The 14886-nt window shown below is 48.8% G+C and overlaps 1 long non-coding RNA gene across 1 annotated transcript; it reads left to right on the top strand.

Moving 5' to 3' along the window:
- The first annotated feature begins 239 nt into the window (after nt 1-239).
- Nucleotides 240-11130, top strand: LOC144142026 (uncharacterized). Its single transcript, XR_013316798.1, has 2 exons — nt 240-365; nt 10719-11130. It is a non-coding gene; the product is annotated as an uncharacterized LOC144142026 (long non-coding RNA).
- The last annotated feature ends 3756 nt before the right edge of the window (nt 11131-14886 follow it).

Raw genomic sequence — 14886 nt, 5'->3', positions numbered from 1 at the left:
CTGTGCCAACTGGGACCAATTGATCCCCGCAAACTTCTTGATCTCATCTGCCCATCTAATTTTCTGCCGCCCCTGTAACATTCGCTGAGCCTGCCATGCTCTTTCGTCTGGCTGTCTGATAAGCCTGCCTGCTTGCCGCGATATCGGCTCCTCTTTTTTGCTTGTTTTTGCCACCCTCTGATTGGTTCGACAGCGCACAAAAAGCGCGTCGCTGAGTGAATAAATGGGATTGTCTTCCTGGCACTGCTTGCGTCGTCTGTTCCTCGGCACCCGTCGGTCGTCCAGCCGCCGAATACGTAACAGCTGGTGGCAGCGGTGGCGGCGGTATGGAGCGTGCGTCGGCGGCGGCCCTTGGCGTCCGTTTGGTGAGAGCACGGCTTGTTTGACTTTATTGGGAGCATTAACGACGTTTTCTTGGTAGTAGAGGATTTTTGACTTTGCTAGATTTAAGGAGTACGTGTAACTGTGACACTTTTGTTATCTGAAGTCATGATTCTCACGTCGCTAACGAAACCCAACCTTGTGTTGCTCGCTGAAGAGTTAGGCATCACAGTTCAGAAGTCAATGCGTAAGCCTGAAATTATCGAGGCAATATCCAAATGCGGAGCGAAGGATGACGAAGTAGAGGAATGTTGGAAGGCAGTCTCCCTGCAATTGAAAGAGCGAGAGGTAGAACTGAAATTGAAAGAGATGCAACTGCTGAACCTTGAACGCAATGATAGGTTCGACATGCGCGGATACACGCAACCTTTCAAGGCTGGCAGTGAGATCACTTTGTATCTCGTCAACTTCGAGAGAACGTGTAGTAGGGCAGCACATGGTAAAGAGACCTGGTCGCAACGCCTGTTGACATTGCTTCCCAATGAAGCGGCCGACATAGTCGCGAGAATGACAGATGAAGATGCAAGTGACTACGAAAAAGTGAAGCTTCAGCTCAGAAAAAGGTACAGCTTGTCTACAGAAGCCCTGAGGATGAAGTATCGTAACATAAGGCGTAGTCAAGGGGAGTCGTACTCCGAGTTCGGCTACAAATCCATGAGCTTGTTAGAAGAATGGCTTAAAAGCGCCAACGCCTACGAGGACAAGCAACGTGTGATCGAACTGATTGCGCTGGAGCAATTTTATGCATCGATTCCGGAGCAAATGCGCCTGTGGATTCAGGACAAGCCAAACGTCGAAACGTTGCAAATGGCAACTAGTCTGGCTGACGATTACTGTTCCCGTAGGATGGAAAATTCGGAAGACCTGCGAAAGAAACCGTCGGGAGCTTTCAAGAAATTTCAGAAAGGAGCGAGAAAAAGCAACCAAGGGAAACCCGACAACGTTTCCGCCCAAGCGCACACGGTCAAGCCGAGCGAACCGAAGAGTTCCAAGTTTGAAGAAAAACGGAAGTTGACCTGTTATAAATGCCATCAACCAGGCCACATCGCAGCAGGCTGCAGGCAGCCACATGTGTCTGCTAATTTGCTAACAGAGGACAGCGATTTGCTCCTGCCCTACACGTATGACATGGCGGTGAACGGCATCAGTTGCAAGGTTCTGCGTGATACAGGAGCAACATTTGATATCGTCCACCCGTCATTTGTTAAGCCCGAGCACTTCACAGGATCGTGTATGTGGGTGCGTCAGGCTCTAGAGCCCGACACGAAGTGCTTGCCGGTAGCGAGAATTGAAATGCAAGGCCCTTTCGGGAAATTGCAAACTGAAGCGGCTGTTTCGGACAAGCTCCATCGAAAAATCCCGTACATTTTTTTCTAACAGATCGATGAGGGACTTGCAAAATGCAGGAATGGAACATAATGCGAACCCCGTGATGGTAGTCACCCGGTCCCACACGAGAGCTCACACAGCCTGCGCTACTCGTGCCGCTGAAATTGCAGATGACAGTGCCAACAGTGCTCCGTCGCAAGCTGCTCCAACGAGCGAAACCGCCCCAGCCACGCCAGCCACTGAAAGCACTGATAACACCACTCCCGTCGCTTCCGCGTCCGAAGGCGAATCGATAAGCCCAGTCAGTGAAAATTTTCAGCTTCTGGCCAAGGTTGACAAAAGCGCTCTCAGATAGAGCAGGCAAACGACGAGACACTGCAGACGTGCTGGGAAAGATCAAGGCGGAAACAAAAAAGGACCAGTGTCGTTCATTGTCAATGACGGCCTCTTGTACAGAAAATTCACGAACAAAAAAGGCCGATGCTTCGAGCAGCTTGTAGTCGCCCAAAAGTATCGTGTTGCGCTGCTGGGTTTGGTTCACAGCGACAGCTGGGCAGGTCATTTAGGAATAAACAAGACCAAGAGCAGGCTGCTGAATGACTACTACTGGCCGATGTGCTTCAAGGACTCTGAGAACTGGGTGCGTTCTTGCAGCGTTTGCCAAAGGACGGGACGGCCAAACGCACGACTCAAGGCGCCTTTGGTCGAAGTACCTTTGATTGGCGAACCTTTTCGCAGATTAGTAATCGAGATTGTAGGCCCTTTACCTGTAATAGCTGCAGGCAACAGTTACTTGCTTACGCTCATTTGCCCTGCGACGAAGTATCCCGAAGCAGTGGTGTTGCCGGAATTGAGCTCCACAGCAGTTGTAAACCCGCTACTCGCTGTATTTGCCAGAATTGGATGCCCCAGAGAAATACAATGCGACCAAGGATCTGTTTTCACAAGCGCGCTTACCACGACATTCTTGCAGAAGTGCGGCATATCCATTCACCACAGCTCTGTCCACCATCCGCAGAGCAATTCGACCGAAAAACTTCATTCAGTAATGAAGCGAATTCTGCGCGCGCTTTGCTTCGAGAAGGGCACCGAATGGGACGCGGCTATTCCCGCGATGCTCTTTGCTCTGCGCACCGTCACTAACGAAGCGCCTGGATTCACGCCGGAGGAACTAGTTTACGGCCGAGCGCTTCGTTCCCCTCTAACGTTGTTGAAGGAAAAGTGGGAGGACAAATTTGTGGACAAATCGGTAGTCTAGTACGTGCTGACGTTGCTGAAGCGCCTACGTGAATCGCAGGAATTTGGCGCAGATCAACATGGCTGAAGCTCAAAAACGCGCAAAAGTGTACTACGACAGATCCGCACGTGCACGAACCTTCAAGGAAGGCGACAAAGTGCTTATTCTGAAGTCGTCAAAGGCAAACAAACTGGAAGTAGCATGGGGTGGGCCTGTCACGGTTAAACAAAAGCTCTCCGACACCACTTATTTGGCCACGACGCTCGGCAAACGCAACGATGTGACACTCTACCACTGCAATCTTATGAAGCCGTCTATCGAACGCACGGAGACGCTGAGCATCGTCTTAAACGAACCAGAGGAGATAAATGTTCCAGTCCCGCAAGTGCCGACCCCTTGCTCTTCCCCGTCAACTGAAGACATATTTGAGTCTGTAGATACACAAGCTTCTTTAACAGTCGAACAAAGAAAGCAGTTGAAAATGCTTATCCAGAACTTCAGCGACTTGTTCTGTCCCCACCCCGGCAGAACAAACCTTGTCGAACACGACATTGAGTTGACATCTGACCAACCCTTCCGAACCAGGATCCACAGATTTTCACCCCGTCATGAGAAGCTGTTGAACAATTGCGTTCAAAACATGTTGACACTGGGTTTAATTGTGTCAGGGGAGAGCGAATACGTGTCACCGATGTTTATCGTAGAAAGCCCTGGTAAGGCACCACGACCCTGCATTGATTATCGAAAATTGAATGCGATTACAAAGACGATGTTGTTTCCCATTCCTAATGTCGAAGCTTTGATAGAAAAAGTTTCCGCGGCACAGTATGTTTCCACGTTGGATCTAGTCCGCGGCCTCTGGCAAGTGCCACTCACGGAAAACGCCAGCCAGCTAGCCACTTTCATGACTCTGACGGGCACATATCGCCCTCTTGTGCTGACTTTTGGTCTCAAGAACGCACCGTTCGTATTTTCAAAACTCATGAATCAGGTGCTAGCAGGCACAGAGTCATTCGCTGTTCCCTACCTTGAAGATATGGCGGTATTCTCGAGCACTTGGCAACAGCATTTGGAACATCTACAGGAGGTTTTCCTTCGACTAAGTAAAGCAGGCTTAACTCTTAAAATGTCTAAATGTCGCCTTGCGAACACCCACGTCCACTACTTGGGGCATGTTGTTGGCCAAGGGAAGCGACGTCCTTCCGAAGTAAAAGTTGAGGCGATCACCAGGTTTCCTTTGCCGAAAACAAAGACCGACTTGCGTTCATTTTTGGGTTTTGCTGAATACTACAGAAGCTACATTCCAAACTTCGCAAACATCGCTAGTCCCCTCACAGACGCTCTCCGCAAGACCGAACCAACTATAGTGCGTTGGGATACGGCTCGAAAGGCAGCGTTTGCCGAGATTAAAAATATTCTTGTCAGTCAACCGGTTCTCGCGGCACCAGATTATTCCCTCCCTTTCCTAGTTCAGTGTGACGCCAGTGATCGCGGGATGGGCGTCGTTCTAAGCCAAGTGAACAAAAAAAGGCGAGGAACACCCTGCTTTCTACGCCAGTAGAAAGCTCACGTCTCGTGAGCAGGCATACAGCACAACGGAAAAAGAATGCGCATCCTTGGTGTGGGCCCTCGAAAAGCTGTCGTGTTATCTGAAAGGGTCTTCCTTTGTTTTCGAAACCAATCACTCCCCTTTGGTGTGGCTGAAACAAATGTCAAACAAAAATGGCCGCTTGATGAGGTGGAGCCTTGCTTCCAACAATTTGATTTCACAGTGCGGCACAAGAAAGGCAAACACCATGCAAATGCTGACTGCCTCAGCCGTACTCCCTAGTGTTTCTTTTTTTTCTGTCTCTCCCTCCTATGGTGTGTGGTGTAGTGTCGTGTGGTGTAGTGTAGATGTAGTGTCGTGCAATAGCACCAGGTGCCGCCACTCATCTGCGATTATCTGTAGACGCCAAGATGTGGCGCCACACTCGTTATAGTATGTATATATATAGGACAGACATCCTTCAATAAAGACTTCCGTTCGTCTGGGCTACGATGTGTGGTGTGGTGCATCCGTTGGGCCGCACCGTCCGGCCGACATAAAAAACTGGCGATGAGGATGCTACCCGGAATTTCGCCGCCGCCGCCGTTCCTCGTTTCACCAGGCACGCCCGCCATCCCCTGGCCGCGATGGCTGCGCCTGTTCGAAAACTTCACGCTCGCCTCTGGAGCGTCTGAGCTATCGGCGGCCCGCCGCCGAGCTCTCCTTCTGCACTGCCTCGGACCTGAAGGACAACGAATTTTCGACGCCCTGCCACCGCCACAACCATCGAACGCCCCAGACCGTGCCCCAGACCACCCGCCCGCGCATCCGAGTGCGGGAACCGCCCCCCTTCAGACGGTTACGCCTTCTGCAACCACCGCTGCAGTTGGAACAACAGAGATCAAACAAGCCGATGCCGAGCTCGCACAGCCACCGGACGAGTACGACGCAGCTGTTCAAGCCCTGGCTCGACACTTTTCCGCTACTTGCAACGTACGCGTCGAGCGACATCGCTTCCGTTACCGTCGTCAACTGCACGGTGAGCCGATATCGCAGTTTGCTCTTGCGCTTCGCGAACTGGCTTCGTCATGCAACTTTGCCGCGCAAGCGGATACAAATCTGTGCGACCATTTCGTCGCCGGGGTCACATGCCCGCGCCTACGGGAGCGGCTATTGTTCGAGGGTGACGCGCTCACGTTTGACCGCGCGGTGGAGATAGCGCTTCTTCGCGAGCAAGTGCAGCGCGAATCCGGAGCTCTCGGAACAGCCCCTGTGGATCGAGTAGTACCACAACATAACCGCGGACGCAACCCGGCAGGCCGTCGCAGACATGTACCCCAGTCCAGCAGTACCGACCGACGTAGTACGCCTAGCTCTTCGCCCTCCGGCTTCGTTCGTCCGCCTGCACCGGAGATTGCTAGCGCCGTCGTCCCGTACTCCGTAAACACAAACGTGTGCGGCAACTCCGGCGCACAAAACTGCCAGCCGTCAGCCTGTGCAGCCCGCGGTCGACCCTGCTTCGCGTGCGGCCGCCGAGGCCACTTTCAACAGTACTGCCGAAATTCGCGTGGCGGACGTGGAAGACGCCCGGCTCGAGTTGCCGAACTCGTTTCAGAGGAAGACGCTGAGAGTGTCGTGAACACTCTTACTGTTCACGCTGAGAAGCGTACGGGCGTCTACGTTGATGTCGGGGTTGAACCTGTTGCTCTGGCATCACGCCCGTGCATCATAACATTCTTAGTGGACACTGGCTCAGCTGTGTCGATAATGGGAGAACATAACTTTAGGAGCCGGTTCAGAGACCAAGTTGAGCTGAAAAAGTCGCAAATAACGTTGCTGGATTTTTCACGTCGGAAAATTCCTGTGCATGGCCAGTTCACCGCCCTCGTTAAGTACAAATCAGAAACGGCTGTGGTAACGTTTCACGTTACACCAGGTGGAACATCACTCCTGGGTATTGATGCTGTAAAAGCTCTTGGTCTCCAGATTGTAGGCACAGAATTGCGCTGCCTTAATATGGCCGGTGAACCGAACGTCGACACAAAAGGCCCCAAAATGCTACGCCCCGAAATGCATTCGCAGAACACAAACAAGTTGTCTCCGCCCACCACGAAGCCACCACTGGGTCCACCCAAGTTTGGTATGCCTACTTCATTATGGGCCAAGTTCGGACACTTGTTTTCACCGGAGCTAGGACTTGCCAAAGGTGTCCAGCATCGGGTCAAGCTTAAACAGTCGGTAGCTCCTGTCACGCAGAAGCTCAGACGCCTACCACTTTCAGTGCGAGAAGCAGTCAGCGACGAACTGAGGAACCTACTTTCTGCTGATGTCATTGAATGCGTAAATGCGTCAGAGTGGGTTTCCCCTATTGTTGCAGCTCGCAAGAAAGATGGCAGCATTCGCATCTGCGTGGACCTCCGTGAAGCTAACAAAGCTGTGGTGGTCGACAGCTTTCCCCTGCCACACACAGAAGAGTTGCTGCATGCCTTGAACGGTGCCCGTTACTTTTCTAAGTTGGATTTGGCCTCCGCATACTACCAGGTTCTGCTTCATCCAGACAGTAGAGATATTACAGCGTTCATAACGCACGATGGCCTTTTCCGATTTAAGAGAGTATGTTTCGGCCTAGCCTCAGCACCAGCAGCATTCCAGCAACTCATGACGTCAATTTTACAGGGATGCAAAGGCGTTCTCTGCTACGTGTACGACGTCATCATCTTCGGCAAATCAGAGAAAGAGCACATGCGGAACTTAGAGGAAGTCCTGCAACGAATTTCACACGCTGGGCTCAAGCTAAATGACAATTGTGTTTTCAACACATCCGAACTCTCGTTTCTTGGTCACCGCGTTAGCGCTGAAGGAGTAGCACCCCTTCAGACCAAAGTTGACGCCATTGTTCACGCTGCCACCCCTACAGATGCTGGCAAGCTCCGGTCGTTCCTGGGACTAGTAGAATACTATGCTAGATTTGTTCCACGCCTTGCAGAGGAAGTGGAGCCCATGCGCAGACTTCTTCGTAAGGACACTCCTTTTAACTGGGACACTGCTGCTGAGAACAGTCTTACAAGAGTAAAGAACCTCCTAGCCTCCCACAGGGTACTACAAATGTTCGATCCAGCACTTCCCGTCATTGTAGCCACCGATGCATCCGCATATGGTTTAGGTGCGGTACTGCAACAAGTTGATGGTCGGCATATTCGAACTGTGGCATTCGCGTCACGAACATTGACGGAAGCAGAACGGAAGTACTCGACTGGTGAACGTGAGGCTCTAGCTTGCTTGTGGGCTCTAGAGAAATGGCATGTGTACCTATGGGGTCGTCCAGTTACTCTGCAAACGGATCACCAAGCTATAGTAGCCCTGCTTTCTGCTCAAGGCACAGGACAGCGACCACTCCGCATAGCAAGATTGACTGCACGGTTACTGCGGTACAACTTCACGGTGCAGTACAGGCGTGGTGAGCACAACAAGGTAGCTGATGCCTTGTCCCGGCTACCTCTTCCAGACACTGAAGGTGGCCCCGAGTCAGAAGAAGAAATAGTGTCTCTGGTAAGGTGTGTACATCACGATGAACTGAAGCATGCAACCGCGGAGGATAGCACTCTCCAAGACGTTGCCCGTTACGTACAGACATCGTGGCCGCCACGCAAAAACCTGGCACTTAACCTGACTCCCTACTATGAAGTCCGAAAGGAGTTGACAGTGGTTGATGGCATACTCTTGCGTACTGAGCGCATCGTAGTCCCCACCAAGCTCACAGCCACTTTTGTCCAGCTGGCTCACGAATCACACCCTGGTATCGTGAAAACCAAACAACGCCTACGAGAGAAGTATTGGTGGCCAGGGTTGGACAAACACGTTGAAACAACTATCCGCAGTTGTGCCATTTGTCAGAGCGCGGACAAAAGTGCCAAGAACTCGCCCACACCACTGCAGCCAATCCCTCTTCCTGACAAACCTTGGGACAAGATAGCTATTGACATTGTTGGTCCTTTCGAGCGTGCACCTACAGACTGCAGATTCGCCATTTCAGTAGTTGACTATTTTTCGAAATGGCCAGAAGTGGCTTTTTGCGCTGATGTTACCTCCCGCACGGTGACGAAGTTTCTACTCTTCCTCTTCGCACGTGAGGGTTACCCGACCGAGATAGTGTCTGATCACGGCAGACAGTTCACATCGAGGGAATTTGAATCCTTCCTTGAAGACCGTGGAATCAGGCACATCTTTTCTGCCGTATACCACCCACAGGCAAATGGTCTAGTGGAAAGATTTAATCGTGTACTGAAGTCGTACATTCAACTGGCCCTGCTGGAGCAGCGTCCAGTGAAGGCAACTGTGACTGAATACTTAGGAGTATACAGAGCCACCCCTCACAGCACCACCGGTCTCTCACCGGCCGTTCTTCTACATGGCCGACACATGAGAACATCGCTGGATGTAATTGGTCAGCCTACGGCCGACTTCAGCACAAATCCATCGCGGGAGATGAGCGTGCTCAGGAAAAGAGTCGCAGAGTATCAACGGAAGAGCAAGGCCTACGCTGATCAACGGCGAGCTGCTAGGGTCCCCAAGTTCCAAGTTGGCACCTACGTACGTGTTAAAAAACCAATTCCCGGACCAAAGGGCACTCCAAGTTATGGACCACCATTGAAAATCCTCAAAAGAATCGGCCGCTGGTCTTTCTATCTGGAAGACGGTCGAACCTGGAACGCTTCGCAGCTGTCAGCGGTACCAAAAGAGGCATCGCCAGAGCAAGAAACTAACATAGACATCTCTTGCGCGCACGACATGCCCCCGTTGACAGACTGTCACAGTAGAGATGTACCATCGAAGACTTGGATCACTACGCCTGCTGGACCGCATCAAACGCAGGAAGCGAGTTCCGCTGATCAACTTGCGTCTCCTTCACGCCCTGTACCACTACCCGTGCCACCGAGCCCACCACAGCCGCAAGGTTCGCAACCGCATAGGCTGGCTTCAGGCTCTCGCACGGACGAGTGCAGTGTACCGGTAGAGGGCAATGGACTCGATGCCGAGCCACCGCCTGACCGGCGAAGGAGAAATCGCAGACCTCCAGTGCGCTTCCATGATTACGTGCAGTGATTTGACAGCAGTGAGTGTTCACACAGATAGTGACTGTTTTGTGATTTCTGTGTACAGATAGTGGCTGTTTTGTGATTTCTGTGTACAGATAGTGACTGTTTTGTGATTTCTGTGTGCAGACAGTGACTGCAATTGTGATTGCTTTGTGCGGACTGGACTTTCTAATGATTCATACGTTTCTTCCCAGGGAGGGAAAGATGTAGTGCCGTGCAATAGCACCAGGTGCCGCCACTCATCTGCGATTATCTGTACACGCCAAGATGTGGCGCCACACTCGTTATAGTATGTATATATATATATATATATATAGGACAGACATCCTTCAATAAAGACTTCCGTTCGTCTGGGCTACGATGTGTGGTGTGGTGCATCCGTTCGGCCGCACCGTCCGGCCGACATAACACTACAGAAGCTACATTCCAAACTTCGCAAACATCGCTAGTCCCCTCACAGACGCTCTCCGCAAGACCGAACCAACTATAGTGCGTTGGGATACGGCTCAAAAGGCAGCGTTTGCCGAGATTAAAAATATTCTTGTCAGTCAACCGGTTCTCGCGGCACCAGATTATTCCCTCCCTTTCCTAGTTCAGTGTGACGCCAGTGATCGCGGGATGGGCGTCGTTCTAAGCCAAGTGAACAAAAAAAGGCGAGGAACACCCTGCTTTCTACGCCAGTAGAAAGCTCACGTCTCGTGAGCAGGCATACAGCACAACGGAAAAAGAATGCGCATGCTTGGTGTGGGCCCTCGAAAAGCTGTCGTGTTATCTGAAAGGTTCTTCCTTTGTTTTCGAAACCGATCACTCCCCTTTGGTGTGGCTGAACCAAATGTCAAACAAAAATGGCCGCTTGATGAGGTGGAGCCTTGCACTCCAACAATTTGATTTCATAGTGCGGCACAAGAAAGGCAAACACCATGCAAACGCTGACTGCCTCAGCCGTACTCCCTAGTGTTCCTTTTTTTTCTCTGTCTCCCTCCTATGGTGTGTGCATGCATTCCGGCGAAAGCTTTTCCGTTCTAGTTTTGGTCTCGTGTTATCTGCTCCCAGTGAATTCAACATTCGGGCTTTCCCAAGCTTGGGCGTCAGGTTGCTCCTGACGTAGTTACTGCGCTCCTGCCGCTTGTTCACTACGCTATTTCAGATCCTCTCGTGCCACCTGACGACTTCAACCCTGCGCCAGGTGTCTACTGCCAGTACCTTCTCGCTACATGCGCGGCATCCAAGCGGCAATCAGCGACCAAAGCCCGTTCTCATCGTCGCCTCCTCCTCGGAGCCCCAGACACTCTGCGGGCTTGTTGTTGGTGCCTGAGGACGCAAAGTGCCATCTTCGTCCAGTCTGCGGGTGCCTACCACAACGTGTCCGCATGTGCCGCCATGCACCCCGGCGTTTTCACCGATGCCAAGCACAAGGACATTGTGAACGTTCGAAACGTGCAGTCAGCGCTGTGCTGGGACAAACTTGCCTCGAATGTTGGCTACCCATTCCTACCTTCAGTTGTTCAAGAAGCGTCATCCTCTTGAACGCCTTCCGACATGGGTAGGTTTGGCCGAGTTGTAACATTCGCTGAGTCTGCCATGCTCTATCGTCTGGCTGTCTGATAAGCCTGCCTGCTTGCCGCAATATCGGCTCCCCTTTTTTGTTTGTTTTTGCCACCCTCTGATTGGTTCGACAGCGCACAAAAAGCGCGTCGCTGAGTGAATAAACGGGATTGTCTTCCTGGCACTGCTTGCGTCGTCTGATCCTCGGCACCCGTCGGTCGTCCAGCCGCTGAATACGTAACACCCCCTGCAACGCTTCCCTTCTCTAGGAATCCACTCTGTTACCCTTAATGACCAGCGCTTATCTTGCCTTCGCATAACATGCCCTGCCCACGTCCATTTCTGCTTCTTAATTTCTACTAATATGTATTTAACACCAGTTTGCTCCCTGACCCGTTCCGCTCTCTTCTTGTCCCTTAATGTTACACCTATCATTTTCCGCTTCATTGCCCGCTGAGTCGTTCTCAATTTAAGTTGAACCCTCTTAGTGAGCCTCCAAGTTTCTGCCCCGTAGGTGAGTACCGGTAAGATGCAGCTGTCATACACTTTCTTTTTGAGCGACAATGGTAGGCTGCTATTCATTATCTGAGAATGTCTGCCAAATGCACCCCACCCCATTCTGATCCTTCTAATTATCACTGCCTCATGGTTAGGATGTGGGGTCACAACTTGGCCTTAGTATATATATTCGCTTACCACTTCCACTGCCTCGCCATCTATCTCAAACTGCTGTGCTGTCCCGAGGTTATTGATCATTACTTTAGTTTTCTGCATAATAATTTTCAGGCCCACGGTTCTACTCTGTTCGCCCAGTGCGGAAAGCATGCTTTGCAATTTATCCCCCAAGTTACTTAGCAAGGCAATGTCATCAGCAAATCTGAGGTTACTGAGGTATTCTCCATTAACCATTACTCCCACCTGTTACCAATCCAACGTTCTGAATACTTCTTGTAAGCATGCTGTGAATAACATTGGAGAGATTGTGTCTTCTTGTCTGACACCCGTCCTTATAGGTGTTTTACTGCTCTCCCTATGAAGGATGATGGTAGCTGTACACCCATTATAAATATCCTCTAGTATTATTACATATAGCTCGTCTACCCCCTGGTTCCGTAATGCCTGAATGACTGCTAGGGTTTCGACCGAGTCAAATGCTTTCTCATAATCTATGAAGGCTATATATAGGGGTTCAGTATACTCAGCGCACTTCTCTATCACCTGATTGATCGTGTGAATATGATCCATTGTTGAATAACCTTTGCAGAACCCTGCTTGTTCTTTAGGTTGACTTAAATCTAAGGTTGCAGAGATTAGGTTAGCGATTACCTTGGTAAATACCTTGTAGACGACTGACAGTAAGCTAATCGGCCTGTAATTTTTCAAGTCCTTCATGTCGCCTTTCTTATGGAATAGGATGATGTTCGCGTTCTTCCACGATTCCGGTACCATTGCGGTCATTAGGCATTGCATATACAGGTTTGCCAGTTTTTCAAGTAGAATTTCTCCGCCATCCTTCAAGAGGTCTGCTGTTATCTGATCCTTAACAGGTGCTTTGCCCCCTTTCATTTCTTTCAAGGCCTTCCTTACTTCTTCGGTTGTTACTGGTGGGATGTCTATCTCTTCTGAACTACTGTCTCGTTCGGCATTATCCTGTATGTCCTGGCTACTGTACAGATCCCTATAGAACTCCTCGGCCACTGTGACTATTTTATCCCAATTTGTGATGACATTGCCTTGCTTATCCTTAAGTGCATACATCTGTTTTTCCCCACGCCAAGACGTCTCTTCACAGCTTTCAGGCTACCTCCATTCTTTACAGCGTATTCGATCCTCTCCATATTATACTTCCGTATGTAAGCTGTCTTTTTTTTTTTATTTGAAAGATTTCAAGAGATGAACGTAACATATACACATAAGGTGGAGGGCAAAAGGCTACAGCCTGACGAGGCCCTTCCTCCCAAAGTAGATTGCACCGAAGTCGGGAGCAGCACACACCACAAAATCAAATGAAAAGAAGAAAAAAAAAAAAGATACAGGATTTTCTTATATGGTACAGAAAAGGAACAACACAGCGAGCATATTTGTCGAAGCCCAAAAAACAAAATAAAAAAACATCGTAAAAGGAAAAAAAAAGTATATACACACACATAAGACATCCACTAACAATTTTACCGCAATAATTTACAAATCAGCGGAAAAGATAGAAAAAAGCATGACATGCACACGTTTAATAGAGCCTAACAGTTCAGTTTAAAAGTGAAAACATGACAAGGAAGTCAAGTTTAACACAGAAAGTTACTCAAAAATAAAAAAACAAGCTTAATTAAAGTAAGAAACGCGAACGTTACACTCTTTCAGCGAAAATTATAGTCTGCTAACACATTGAAAATTGGGTATATCGTTGTAGCAATACCTGAAGCAAATGTTTTTTAAACAGTTTTATGGATTTAAACTCTTTAATAAGCGCTTCAATCTCCTCGTTATTATTTAAAAAGTCTATGACCTGATATTGCTTCAACTGAATGCCATAATTCGTTCTAATTCTCGGTTTTCTGTAATGTTGTTTTCTTAGGGGGTACGCTGTCTGTGGTGAAGATTCCAGATTCGGAAATAAGTTGGGGTGTTCATAAAATATGTGGTGGATATCCTGCGCGCGTCTTAAATTAACTAAATCGTGGATTTTTAGAATGCCCAAGCTTCTCCACTGTTGTTTTGTACTATCTCTATAGGATAAATTCGCAATAGCCCTGATAGCTTTTTTTTGTAGTACAAGTAAAGCATTCAAATTTGAGTTTGTAGTATTGCCCCAAATCAGAAGACAATAGTGCAAGATGGACTGAACAAGAGCAAAATACAACTGCTTTTTAAGCCAACAGGGTAACAAACACTGAAGTTTCCATAAAATGCCGACAGAACGCGATAACTTAGTACATATGTGATTTACATGATCATTCCATGACAATGCATTATTAAAAATAACACCCAAGAAACGTATTGAGGGGACCACTTCAAGAATCGATTCACGAAATAGAAGCACTGGAGCAAAATCTAACTGCTTATTTTTTGCTCTAAATATTACGCATTTTGTTTTTTTGACATTTAGTTCTAACTTATTTCCTATTAGCCATTTGGATAATTCCTGAAGCCACAAATTTGCATTCTTGGTAATGATTTCGAGGTTGGGTCCTGTAAAGAAAACATTAGTATCGTCTGCATAAAGAACTATTGATGGGGTTCCGGGTATATTAACTACATCATTAATATACAGCAAGAATAGAAGTGGCCCCAAGATAGACCCTTGGGGAACACCACTCCGTATCGTTCCGAAACTGGATGCAACACCATTCACTATGGTGCATTGTTTCCTAGAATCTAGGTAACTACTAACAAGATCAAGTGATAAACCTCTTATCCCATAAAATGGTAACTTCCGGATCAAAATGTCGTGCTTAACGGAATCAAAGGCTTTCCTTAAATCTAGAAACAAACCAACGGTGAAAAGTTTATTTTCTATGTTGTTTATTATCTGTTCTTTTATACCATGCAGTGCCATTTCAGTAGACTTCCCCTTTTGAAAACCGTATTGTTCTTTCACAATTACTTCTTTTTTATTTAAAAAATTTAACAGACGTGTATTAATCACATTTTCAGGCACTTTCGAGAATACTGAAAGGACAGAAATAGGGCGGTAATTTCCAAAATCAGAGCAGTTACCGCCTTTGTGTACCACTGAAACTCTAGCGATTTTGAGTTTTTCAGGGAAAATACCT

The sequence above is a fragment of the Haemaphysalis longicornis genome, unplaced genomic scaffold (genome assembly GCF_048455015.1).
Source record: "Haemaphysalis longicornis isolate Haplotype H1 unplaced genomic scaffold, Haemaphysalis longicornis Haplotype H1 scaffold_6, whole genome shotgun sequence".
In the NCBI taxonomy this organism is placed as follows: domain Eukaryota; kingdom Metazoa; phylum Arthropoda; class Arachnida; order Ixodida; family Ixodidae; genus Haemaphysalis; species Haemaphysalis longicornis.
The sequence above is the reverse complement of the archived record's forward strand: the minus strand, read 5'-3'. Positions and strand labels throughout refer to the sequence as shown.